Source organism: Sus scrofa, chromosome 2, assembly GCF_054392235.1.
Source record: "Sus scrofa isolate SSC_HxYL_T2T_F1_AM1 chromosome 2, Sscrofa_HxYL_maternal_Yorkshire_Landrace_v2.0, whole genome shotgun sequence".
NCBI lineage: Eukaryota > Metazoa > Chordata > Mammalia > Artiodactyla > Suidae > Sus > Sus scrofa.
The window spans coordinates 113,396,539-113,410,450 of NC_139384.1; the positions used below are offsets into that span (position 1 = coordinate 113,396,539).

Below are 13,912 nucleotides of genomic sequence, written 5' to 3' on the forward strand. Positions count from 1 at the left end.
CACAATTCCTTTACACCCAGAAGATAAGGAAAAATTTGCTTTTTCAGTCCCAGTGGTAAACAATATAGCCCCTAGAAAGCGTTATCAATGGAAGGTCCTTCCTCAAGGTATGTTAAACAGCCCTACCTTGTGTCAGTATTATGTGGCTTCAGTTGTTGAGACAAACCTGTCTAAAAGGAGCAGGATTGGTTATTGCTCCTGAAAAGATTCAAATGAAAAGTCCATATCAATATTTGGGAACTGTGGTTGAACGTACCACTGTTCACCCTCAAAAGGTAGAATTGAGAAGAGAGACATTAATTGGCTCCGACCTTATTTGGGGATTCCTAAAATACAAAACTCCCAACTAAGTCGGGTCAATCTAAAACAACCCATTCAGTTAGTAATTATACCTTCTCCTCATTCTCCCACGGGAATATTAATGCAATTAGAAAATATTCTCGAATGGCTTTTTCTTCCCAATAATGTCACGAAGTCTTTGTCTCCATACCTGGACTTGATGGCACAACTTATTCTAAAAGGTCGCACTCGCTGTGTACAAATGTCCGGAAAAGATTTGAATCATGTAATTGTCAGTTTAACTATTAAGGAAATCCAAAATTGTTTTCAAAACCATATAGGTTGGCAAATTGCCTTTGCAGATTACGTAGGATCAATAGATAATCACTATCCAAAAAACCCTGTTTTACAATTTATAAAGCGTACTCAATGGATTCTGCCAAAAAAGGTGAAGGAGTCACCCATCATTGACGCCCCTGTGATCTTTACTGATGGGACTAGTAAAGGGAAGGCCGGATATGTGGCTAATCAATCTAAAATTATAAGAACACCTGGCCTTTCAGCCCAACAGGCTGAACTAACTGCTGTAATCCATGCCTTGAGGGATTATCCTGAGCCTATCAATATTCTTTCTGATTCAGCATATGTAGTTCATGCTGCCAAAATGATTGAAGCTGCTACCATTAAACAAAATTTACCTGTCTTGTTACTTGACTTGTTTACAAAATTACAAACTGTTGTAAGGGAAAGAAGATATCCATTTTATATTACTCATATCAGAGCACATACTAACCTACCTGGGCCTCTAGTTGCAGGAAATAAAGAAATTGACTGCTTGGTGACACCTGTGTTACAAGAAGCTCAACATTTTCATGATTTAACACATGTAAATGTTCGAGGCCTTAAAAAAAGATTTGGAATAACATGGGCTAAAGCTAAGACAATTGTTCGTCAATGTCCTGCATGTCAAATTATTAACAATCCTTCTCAATCTGAGCCTGGAGTTAACCCTAGGGGACTTGCCCCAAATGCTCTCTGGCAAATGGATGTTACTCATTATTCATCTTTTGGAAAATTGTCATTTATTCATGTATGTATTGATACTTACTCTAAATTTATTTGGGCTACTGCGCAGTCTGGTGAATCTGCTAAACATGTTATTCGTCATTTGTATGCCTGTTTTGCAGTCATGGGCCTGCCACAAGCAATTAAAACTGATAATGGCCCAGCTTATATCAGTTCTCAACTTAAAACATTCCTAGATACATGGCATATTGCTCACTCTACTGGTCTCCCTTACAACCCCCAAGGACAGGCTATTGTGGAACGAGCCAATTTATATGTAAAACAGGCTCTTCAAAAACAAAAAGGGGGAGACACAGAAATAGTTAAGTCACAACAAACACTTTTAAACAAAACCTTATTCACTTTAAATTTTTTAAACTTGGCCTCTGATGAAAAAACAGCTGCAGAGAGACATTTTTATACAGAACAAAATAAGATTAACTTTCCTCATGCTGAACAGCCCTTGATTTGGTGGCAGGATCCACTAACAAACTTCTGGTCTCCAGGAAAACTTATTACGTGGGGTAGGGGATATGCTTGTATTTCACCAGGTCATGGATTACAACCTGTTTGGATTCCATCAAGGAGAATCAAACCATATCATGAGCAAGCATGTGAAGCATCCCTTGACTCCAGACCCCAGAAGGAGGATGATGAGGGTTCATCTTCCTCATCTTCCCACTTGAGGTCAAATCAAACATCTAACCCAAGAAGCTGAAAATCTACTAAGAAAAGGAAAGCCTCTCACTCCAAATAATTTGGTCCTAGCTCTCTTTACTTTGGTTTCCATCGCAGTGAGTATTCTCACAACTGGCATAGGAATCATTTTATTACTTGTATAGTACAGGGATTAAAAGCCTCATGAGTAAAACCCATTAAAAACTATTGAAGGTTTAACAAGAGAGTCCATCAGCTTTCTTAGCAAGACTCAGAAGGGCATTGAGAAAACATACAAAGGAACCCAGAAACAATGGAGGGCCAAATAATTCTTAAGGATAAATTCATAGCTCAGTCGGTGCCAGATATATGGAGAAAGCTATCTGGAGCACCTCCTCAGAGTATGTTATAATCGGGGCCAGGAAGAATGAAAGGAGAACAAGAAGAGAGACTGAGAAAAGGCTGAGGCTCTAGTTAGGAATACAGAGCCACTTTTCAGTCCTCCTCTCCAATCCTGGGCCCCTCCCTCATGAATCTGCCACATTTATATTTCTGGCAAGCCGGTTACAAAATTCTTTACACAACCTTTCTGATTGTTTCAGAGTCCAACTTCTCTTTTAGAAATTCTTAAAATATGGAAGGTAACTACATACATGTTGTTACAGTTGTCAACATTAGGTATAATATATTATCGTACCTAGGTTTAACAGAAGTCAAATGAGACACTGAAACATCAGTTACTAAACAGAAACTAAAGGTCTTTAGAATGATTAACCAATATGATCAGTGCCACCTTGAGATGGTCTCTATAAGAAAAACATGTGTTTTTAGAAATTATAAAGGAGAGTCCATGGTTGCTTTAGAAAAGTAGAATGAGTGTGTTTTCAATATAGAAGGAATGAGGAATGGAATTGCATCTTATTAAGGCAAAAGAAAGATAGTCTGTCTTCAGCTGATTGCTCTACTTGGAAAATAAGGGACAGACTAATACGGATACAGAAAGTGATACAAGGTGTGTGACAAGTGGACATTGAGAAGAGAATTTTGAACATGGTGGGGACCGTTTAGAATATATCTGAGTAAGTTACCTGTGCTACATAAGGTAGCTGTCCATTGCACGCTGACCAAGGCATACAAATGTTTCATAACCAGACAGAAAAATCAGAAGAATCATATGAGTTACCTGTGCTATTATAAAATCTAAATGTTGTATTCCTGATTGTTCACAGAATGTGTCTAATTCCCTGCTAGATCATCATCAGTAGATCCATGAGCTGTCCAATCCAGCTCCAGTTTTTGGAGCTGCCCCGTGGAACCAGCTGACCTCCTCCTCCTGGTGAAAATATTTCTTTGAGGTATCCAAAGCAATGTTATCAAAGCCCACTTGACCATTCCATGAGTGGAGACCTAACTGCTTCCCCTAACGACGCCCCTTTTCAGCAGGAAGAAGTTAGAGCGGTCGTCGCCCCTTTTCCCACAGTTAGAGTCTCCAACTCAAAAGGGGGGGAATTAAGGTAGATTTTTAACTCAGGTAGTCAGTGTAGGGATATGGGCTTTGATGCATTCTTTGTGGCTATTTATTAACATTTGTAAATTGAGGGTCGCATAGCAAGCCCAACTGCTATAAAGGTTGCGGGTATTGCCCCATGGGTCCATCACATCAGAGTGAAGAAGGTTGCATCCGCTGCTGACATGGACACCAGGGAGGCTGTACAGCACCTCGAGAATCTCTTCATGGTCAAGTTCTAGAGACTCCTTTCGCCATCATCAGAGTGCTAAGCCCTGCTCTGGCCACCCATGGAAGCTGGTCAGTCTATGCACAGCAGAAGCCCGAGGAGTTCCACGTGAGACTTAAAACTTGAACTCTGAGACTTAACTTGGACTGTGTTCTAAGCGAATAATTCAAGAAGAAGTGAAAAAAGTTTCAAGAACTATTTTTGTCTTCCCGCAAAAACAAAAAGGGGGAGATGTTGCAAGACATGTTTCCTTGAAAACTCCATCTTGTCCTTCTTTACTTTATCCCATCTTCTTGTCTTACTTTATCCCATCTTCCTTCTTGGAGAAACAGTCACAGTGCTGGTAAATGACTTAAGTTTAAGAGCAAAGACCTAAAGGCATAAGTGACTTAAGCTTAAGAACTGTTATGTGCCTAGAGGTCAGAGTAAGAGCTTAACCCTTTACCACCTAAGTGGCTTTCTAAACAAACCCTGTATCATCCACCCATAGCCACTCCTCACTTAATCTCAGAATAAAAGCAGTGTGGTTTCTTGAGGCAGGGTGCTCTTGGTCCCTGAGATCTGGAGTTCCCCGGTGCTCTTGGTCCTTGAGACCTTGAGTCCCGCGCTCTTGGTCCCTGAGACCTTGAGTCCCCCGGCTCCCACCTTTACTTAAGATAAATGTCTCTGTGTCTTGTTCTATGTTAACTATTTTTCCTTAAGTTCCACAGCACCCGTTCTTCCCCATCCTGCTGAGCTGGCCCCGGCATCATACTAAGTGAAGTAAGTCAGAAAGAGAAAGACAAATACCATATGATATCACTTATATCTGGAATGTAATATAGGGCACAAATGAACTTTTCCATAGAAAAGAAATCCTGGACATGGAGAACAGACTTGTGGTTGCCAAGAAGGAGGGGGAGGAAGTGGGCTGGACTGGGAATTTGGGGTTAATAGATGCAAACTATTGCCTTTGGAATGGGTAAGCAATGAGATACTGCTGTATAGCCCTGGGAACTATATCTAGTCATGTATGATGGAGCATGATAATGTGAGAAAAAAGAATGTATATATGTATGTGTGACTGGGTCACCTTGCTATGTAGTAGAAAATTGACAGAGCACTGTAAACCAGCTACAATGGAAAAAAGTAAAAATCATTAAAAAAAAAAAAAAGAAAGAAATAGGAGTACTGAATGGAAGAAGTGTTGAAATGTTCTTTTCTTGAGCTATGCGCTTGTTACGTGCATGTATTTAGATAGCTGTAAATTTTCTATATGTGTAGAATACTTTGATAAAAATTTTAGAAAATAAGCCAAGAGTTATTTTCTTATGTTTTTTATCTCAATTACTTGAAGGTTGTAGGTGGTTTAGTCTGAATAATAGTAATCAAGAGTAATCAAGACTTTTTGCTTTTTTAAACTCTAGCTTTATCAGTTCTTAAAATATTTGGCCTGGGTTCAAATTTGAGTCTATCATTTTTGGGACACTTTGTAACTTACACTAAGTTTTTGTTTTTGTCATTTGGCATTCCATGTACACTTTTTTTTTTTTTTTGCACAGTCGTCTATTTTTGATTAGTTAACATTATGAACATTGACTATTTTTCTCTTGAATTTTTAAAAAATGCAGTATATATGATTAGATACAAGCTGTCCATAGGAATTATAACTTCAGTGCAATTTTATACATTTAATGGATTATCGTATGTGGAAAAAGATTATAATGAAGCAGAGGCCATATTTCATGCCTGTGGTCCAGGAGAAGGGGCTAATGACATGGAAATAATGTAATTTGCCTATTCATGTGTGGCAAAATGAACTATGTGACTAAAAATATTCTGTTGGAGAGGTAGAATTAGTACCCCAAAAACATTTTAGGTATTTGGCCTTTGCTAAAATAATATGCTTCTTTCAGAATCCTCTCTCATCTTCCCTACATATTTAACTCCTCTCCCTCTTCCAAGCTTGGCTCATGCTTTGCTTCACCCACAAAGCCTTTCCCAACCTCTGCAGTCAGTAGTTACCTCTTCTCTTTTGAGCTCAGTACTCCTTATAATGCCTATTTTCTAGTTTATTTGTTCATTAATTCAATTTATAGTTGTGTATTTATTTAAGTCCTACGTTGTGCTAGGTTTAGGATCCAAAGACAAATGGCTCAAACCATCTGAGGAGAAAGACCAGTTAAACGTTCAGTCAGTACAGTCTAAAGTGTAGCCCTAGAGATAAGCAGGGAAGCCTGGGGCCCTGCACAGGCCAGGCTGAGCTGGGACAGTATCAGGTGGAATTTACAGTGAGCTTGTGACAGGCTCCAAATCTCAGTTTCCTCAAGGGGAAAATGGAGATAATAGGCGCTCCTGGCTTAGGAGCATTGTGAGAAGTAAACACAATGAAGAAGAAATGTGTGTAGAGCACAGAGCATATGCCTGGCACAGGATAAGTGCTCAGTGAATATGAGATATTATGATGGTTACTCTTTTTTAAATCTATGTAATGCCATGGCCCACATGGTGAATTGTTTGAGCTATATAACAATAGCAAATACGTAATCTCAATTTAACTCGCAATTTTATTAAATTTCATTTCTTGAACACACAACAGAGCAGGCTTTAGTGTACAATCATACCCTCAAGAAAAATCTCTTTTTTTCTTCTTCTTCCTCATCTACTTCCATTGCACATGCAGGAGCTGGGCATGTCCTCTTCTTTCTGAGGGTCCCCATTCGAAACTATTTGTTGTTTCTCTTCCATGCTGCCTCTGTCTTATGGCTAAAAAGTGGCCATTGGGTGGGTAGGAAATGCTTTGAGGTTACCAGGGGAGATAAGTGGGGGGCTTGCCTAGCTTTGTTGCTGTACATGGTAGGTTCTCTATCAATGTTTTTGTTTGCTTAAGGAAAGTTTCTTCTAGTTACATGTGTCAATGCCCATTATCCTACTGAGATGAGAGATGGGGAAGGGGGATGATTTTTACAAATGATGGTATCATCCAAGGCTCCAGACCCTCCATCCCCTCTGGTTATCCTTTATCACTAATCTGGTTCCCTTGTAATGATTGTTTCTGTACAGCATCAACAGATTAGCAACCTTACAGAGTCCTCCTGTCTCACTGTGTCCACCTCCTCAGGATGCCTTTCCTGAGGAATCTCACCAGGGAAAGGTCTGCTCAGTTTTTTCCTGAGAGAGTGGAGCTAGACATCACAATATAAACTCTGCCAGATCATTTATAGCTTACTTTTAGGGTTTGTTTTTTTTTTTAACCTACAGTTTCCTTCCAAGATGTATGTAGTTAGGAAATAGAGAGAGAGAGAGAGACAGAGAGACAGAGAGAGACAGAGAGACAGAGAGACAGAAAGAGAGAAAGAGACAGAGACAGAGAGAGACAGAGAGACAGATTATATGTAATTAATATAAATTATGTTAAGGGCTCTCTTTCTAAGAAAGGGGACTAGAAAGGTAAATTAGGAAAAGGGAGAAAGGGAAAACTAACATTTATTGTGTATCTACTGCATGTCAAGCACTACATAGGCACTTTATACATGTTCTCTCATGTAATCCTTAGAACAAACCTGCGAGGAAAGTATTATACCTGTGTTATAGATGAGGAAACTGAGCCCTGTCAAGACATGAAATAATTAATCCAAGGTCATATATCAAGTAAGTGACATTGCATAGGCCCTACCAAAGTTGTTGGCATGACTGACAAGAATTAATATCTCTGAAATCCTTCTCTCTCACTGAAAACACTGAAGACCCTGTTCTGTCTCTTGCTCAGAGGCTGTCAGTGTCTGTTACAAAGGTTCTAAAGTCACTTTCTTTGGAGGCCTCTGGCCGGCCGAATGAACAATTCTCTCTCCCCTTTCTTCCTTGCTATTTCTCATGGCAGAGGCTGAAAATGCTAAATACTGGTTTTTGCTTCCTCCTTTGTTGTTATGACATGGGCCTGTGACCCAATCCTGGCTAATGGAACCTGAGGAGAAGTTTGCTTGGACACTTTTGAGAAGGGTTTACCTTCTTAGTACAAAAATATGTAAGGGGAGTCTCTATCATGCCTATCCCCTGCTTTGGACATTGATTTGTGAAGATGTGAAGTGACAGCCATTTTTTGACCATAAAATTTCATAATGCTTTTTCTTTTGGCTATGCCCACAGCATGCAAAAATTCTTGGGCCAGGGATTGAACCCATGTCCCACAGCAGTGATAACACCATATCCTTAACTTCTAGGACACCATGGAACTCCCTCCAAGTGCTTTTTATTCACCATGGTAGAAGACACCATCAGGCACATTAGGACTTAACTATAATTAATCTCTTTTATTGATCTGTGCAGAACAGTCTATGTAAATAAATTGACCATGGTAGAAAACAGAATTTTTTTATGCAAATAGTTTTCAGGAGAAAGGGACTTTTGAGATTATCTTGGTTATAAACCCCTCATTTTACAGAAAAAAAGAAACCCAGAGCAATTAAAGGTTGTTCCCAAAGTTATCGAGCCGGTTAGACTCTGGGCTAGAATTTAGGTCTTCTGACTATATCCAATGTTAGTTCCATAAGACCTTCCCTAATGCATAAGACATCACTCATATGTAGCTCAGCCATTGAATATATTTGTGACTAGTAAGTGACCATCTGAAATGATTCAACTTATTTGCTTCATTTTTGTTTCTGAATAGTTCTAAACTCAGTTGACTATTTAATGATATTATCTGACATTCTTTTTTTTCTGAGATTTTTCCTTGAGTTTAATAATTTATTTAAAATAAAAGTTCCATGATTTCAGTTACTCTGTGGAAGAGAAACCCAACACACTTTCTTTTTTCCTTTCTTTCTTTTCTTTTTTTTTTTTTTTTTTTGCCATTTCTAGGGCTGCTCCTGCGGCATATGGAGGTTCCCAGGCTAGGGGTCGAACAGAGCTGTAGCCACCAGCCTACACCAGGGCCACAGCAACACGGGATCCGAGCTGTGTCTACAACCTACACCGCAGCTCACAGCAACACCGGATCCTTAACCCACTGAGCAAGGCCAGGGATGGAACCTGCAACCTCATGGTTCCTAGTCTGATTCGTTAACCACTGAGTCACGATGGGAACTCCAACCCAACACACTTTCTCAGATGCCCTTGTGCAGTATCATTTATCAGAGAAAGAAGAGCTATATCACTTCTCGTTGCCATTATTTATAATTCTATGCTTTATTAAAGGAGATTATAGTTAATTTCACTCACAGCATATATTTTAAATGCTAAATTAAGCAGCATCAGGTCATTAAGAATGACTTGAATGTCATTTTGTCCTTTCTAGCCTGTTTGGGGTCGATTTGTGCCCCCCAAGAAGATACGTTGAAGTCCCAACTTCTGATACCTGTGACTATGACCTTATTTGGAAATAGGGTCTTTGCAGATGTAATCAAGTTAAGGTGAGGTCATGCTTGATTATGGTGGGCCCCAAGTCCAGTGACTGGTGTCCTTATGAGGAAGCAGAGATTTGGACATAGGAACACAGAGACACAGAGGAGACACAAGAAGAACTCCATGTGAAGATGGAGGCAGAGATCTTAGTGCTGTCTACATGACAAGGAACTCCAAATGTGCTTGCAACCACCAGCATCTAGGAAGGGGCAAAGAAGGATTCTTCCCTGGAGTCTTCAGAGCTAGCATGGCCCTGAGGATGCTTTGATTTTGGACTTCAGACTTCTACCTTCTAGAACTGTGAGAAAATTTCTGATGTGTTAAGCCACCAAATGTGTGGTGATTTGTTGTGACAGACACAGAACACTAAGTTACCTTCCTGGTCATCAGAGCTTTCCTCAGGGTTCTAGTAGATTGATGAAGGGAGCATTTGTAATTGTGGCTTCCACACCAGTAGAATTCACTTTGAGGTGGCCAGCTTGGCTCACGTGTCCACCCATGAATCAGTTCATATGTCTAAGCAATGAAGTGTTCCAGTTGGCCAGATATGAGTCATGCATTCATCTCCCTGTGTTCAGGGGTGAAAGCCCACTCATCCATGGACTGAGAATTGGTACAGCCTGGCTTCCCAAAAGAAGTTTGCCAACTAGCCCAAACCAACAAGGAACCTTACCAGAGTTCCCCCATGTCATGATACTATCCTTTTCTCAGTCCTTAGTACTTTGCTTTATAAATCACTTAATTAAAATACTACATTATGGTTTGTTTGTATTTATCTGGTTTCTCTTCTTTCTAAGAAGAAAAATTCCTGTAAATTCCTGAAGGTCGGTGCAGTATTTTATTTTTAGTTGGTGGCCCAAACTGTATATTATACTTTCTTGTTGATGATGTTGAATTCAATATTTAAGGAATAAATAATGGTAAATTATGGTGTTGTAGTGCTATATATCTTACCATAATAGCAAAATTAGCTGGGAATATATCAGGATTCATTCAATGTAACATAATCTCAATTCTATAATATTTTATCTATTATATATTAAACTCACAGTACACAGTTTCTTTCTTTTTTCCCCTCGTCATATTATTTTTTATTTACCTACCCCACTGCAAGTTTTTTTAATGATGTAAATACAATCAATATTTTATTTAATTATAGCAAAAACCAGAATGACCAGTAGAGCTTGTTTCCTTTAAATACATTTCATATATATGTGATTTTTATTTGTAAAAAAATTCATATTGATCAGCAGTTAGGGCTTTGGGGAAATCACTTGATTAAGAGTTGTAAGAGCAGCTTTGAAGACTGAAGGAACAATATAGCTCTCTTTTGAAAAGATGTCAGGGTCATTTGCCGGCTCTTTTCAGATTTCATTTGATCAGTGCATCTGTAACTTCTGTTCTTTGTGCCATGAAATTTATCATTTTTGAACAGTAATAGCTAGGCAGCGATGTGTCTTCATGGTCCCTATGACTCTGTTTTTGACCTCTAATATTTGTGCTGTAGGTGCCTCAAGAAACACATTTACTTTTCAACACTTCTGAAGCAATTACATCTGTACTGTCTAGTATTTAAATGACAGCAGACTGTTCTCAGTGACAAGGGAAGCTTGTTAGAAGCCCTTTTCTTCTGAGGTATGTGAACTTGACATTTATCTAAATTGTTGACTGATAATCGGGGAATGCATTTTTACAAGAGATGCCTCAGATCTGAAAAGTAGACCAACACCAGATGAATCACAAATGACCTAAAAAAGAATAAAAAAAATCAATACTAACCCAGTGGAGAAATGAAAAATCAAGTTCCAGATCTACTTGAATTATATTCTCTCATCTACTGTAAAATAAAATGTAAAAGGTGAATTTTCTTTCACACATTCAAGTAATCAATACTAGTAATAGTCTTATTTAAAAGAAAATAAGAAAAGCTCTAACACATTGGTTTATCTTTAACGTTTTGCACTCTTTAATTTTTGCCCAATTTAAAAAAAAAAGATTTACAATTGTCTATTAGTCTGTCCAGAAGTAATGCTTCTAGAATAGGTAAGAGAACATGAGGAATATAGCCAATATTTTGTAATAACCATAAATGGAAAATCATCTTTAAAGATTGTATTAAAGAATAAACATGTTTTTTTAACAGAGCTTGCATTATGGCTTAGCAGTGACAAACCCAGCTAGGATCCATGAGGATGCAGGTTCGATCCCTGACCTCACTTAGTGGGTTAAGGATCCGGCATTGCTGTGAGCTGTGAAGTAGGTCACAGACATGGCTAGGATCCTGTGTTGCTGTGGCTGTGGTGCAGGCCCTCAGCTGTAGCTCCAGTTCGACCCCAAGCCCGGGAACTTCCATATGCTGTGGATGCAGCCTGAAAAAGTAAAAAAAAAAAAAAAAAAAAAAAAAAAAAGAAGAAGAAGAAAAAGAACCAAATTTAAAAACAATCGCATATCACCATAATTATGAGAGATAATTCATTGTAATTTCTTGATATTTGAGATTATTAAAGCATTTTTATAAAATTAATTCTAATGTATAAATGCATGAACAAATAGATAAACACACTTAAAGTATAAAGTGCCCAATACTGTTTAGTAACCAGAAGTGCTTTCTTTTTTCCTAACTGAACCAGAGTCAGACTTTGAGTAAGCTTGCACATTCACATCTCTAGAGGAGCAGCCATAAATAAGGGAGAATATGCTCTCCTTAAAGAAGGCCCTGCTCTAACGTCCCTGGGACTACAGAAGTCTGGGGCAAAGGAAAATGAGGCACAGTCGCTTATCTTACATGTTGAAGGCATGGAGGCAACTCTTCTAGTCTTAATCTCACATCAAACTCTAAACTCAAAATCATATCATACACAAAGGATGAAAATAAAATCACTGCACTTGCGAACATGAATGTCGAAGTAGTTGTACCACCTCCCTGCCATTTGCTGACAATGGTGTTCAACAAATTTATTGACTTAGCTTCCTTTCTTTTATCTCCTTTCTCCCCTACTTCCTTCTTTCCTTACTCACTCTTGCTCTGTCTTGTTTGGTTTAAAAAATAGATTTGTGGAAGTTTATAATAGATCTATACACAAGCACTTATTACATGCAAGAAATTATATATTATGGGGGGATATAGGGATGTAACAATTTGAGTAATAAACATACTTTGTGTTTTTAAGTGTAATAAACTTACACTTTAAAACACGTGAGGAACATACTAGATAGTAAAGGGTTAAGTGGGAGTCTGAAAATAAAGGGTGGAAGAAGCTCATTCATGCTGTTAGAGAAGAAGGGGGAATGTTCAGTTTACTTGGAAAGCAGCAAAAGCAAAATTATAGATATGTTAGAAATTTTCTAAAAAAATTTTATGAGTCACAGTTACCTCCTTGCTAATATATACATAGATAGCTATTTTTCCTTCTCAGCTGATTTTTTTTTAGGGATCTGTTTTGACTTCAGAGTATTCGTAGATCTAGCAGAAAGAGTAATAAAATAAGACAAATTGTTATTTAAATATGGGTACATAATTGATAAATATTATTGATGAGAAGTAAGTTGGCTAAACAAGGAACTTTATACTTAGAGACAGCTGTTCTATAACATGAACCTGTTCAGGGAGAAAAACCAACTTAATTTCCCTTCCCTCATTTTGCCCATCCTCTTCTTCCTTCCTCCCTTTATTTCTTTTTCTTTTCCTTCCTTCCTCCCTCCCTCCCTCCCTCCCTCCTTCCCTCCCTCCCTCCCTCCCTCCCTCTCTCTCTCTCTCTCTCTCTCTTTCTTTCTTTCTTTCTTTCTTTCTTTCTTTCTTTCTTTCTTTCTTTCTCTCTCTCTTTCTCTCATTCTGTCTTTCTGTCTTTGTTGTCTTTTTAGGGCCTCACCTGTCGCATATGAAAGTTCCCATGTCTTTTGGAGCTGTAGCTGCAGGCCTACACCATAGCAATGTCAGATCTGAGCCACGTCTGTAGTCTACACTGTAGCTCATGGCCACTACGGATCCTTAACCCACTGAGTGAGGCCAGGGATGGCATCCTCATGGATACTTTTTGCATTTGTTATTGCTGAGCCACAGTGGGAACTCCCCTCTTCCCTTTTCTTTGTTTTTAAATGTCTACAGCTCTTTAGTTACTAAATGACTTACTTTAGAATCTTTTTGAGGAAGGTCAAACTCCTAATGTGGCATTAACTATAGTTATTTCCTAACCAGCCTCTATTTTTACCTGTCCTCACCTTGCACTTCTCAGACAGGGAGAGAATAAAAAATAGCATGAGCAAGAGCATTTCTGAACCTGCAGAAATTCCTATGCAAAGTCCTCTACTGCCCTTGGCTGTAGCAGCTGGGAAATAAGGAAGATCAGGAGTCATGTCTTGCCTCTGTATAAACTGGATGTCTTTCTTTAGTCACTTTATCAACTTGGTGACTGATCCAAAGGTGAGGAGCAAGACTTTTTAGCTTTTGGGACAATGCTCAGTAGGGACTCTTTAAGCACAGCTAGTCTTCTGGGTGATGACAAATGGAGGAGAAAAAATCAAATTTATTTTGGATTATAAGAATCTATTTTATTGCAGAGAGTAAGTGATGTTTTCACCTTTTCCAACTTCTTATTCTCTAGGTTTAACTTTTTCTTTTTTTTTTTTTTTTCTTTTTCCCTCTTGGTTCTGCCCAACAGCCGTCTTGGCAACTACTCCGTGGAATCATTTCCTGTCATGACATTTTTAGAAACCAAAATAACAGCATTTACAATGTTACAGCTAAATATTCCCATAGGGTATCTGGGAAAAACAAGCATTTTTGCATGCTAGTT

At 38.6% G+C, this 13,912-nt stretch overlaps 1 protein-coding gene across 1 annotated transcript in view; it reads left to right on the forward strand.

The window, feature by feature from the left end:
* The window catches only part of LOC146405651 (uncharacterized), a 467,211-nt gene that overhangs the window by 360,547 nt on the left and 92,752 nt on the right, over window positions 1-13,912 (forward strand). Inside the window, exon 8 of the mRNA XM_085011721.1 lies at window positions 10,627-10,754. The gene's annotated coding sequence lies outside the window, so the exon portion shown is untranslated. The remainder of the gene's footprint in view (window positions 1-10,626; window positions 10,755-13,912) is intronic.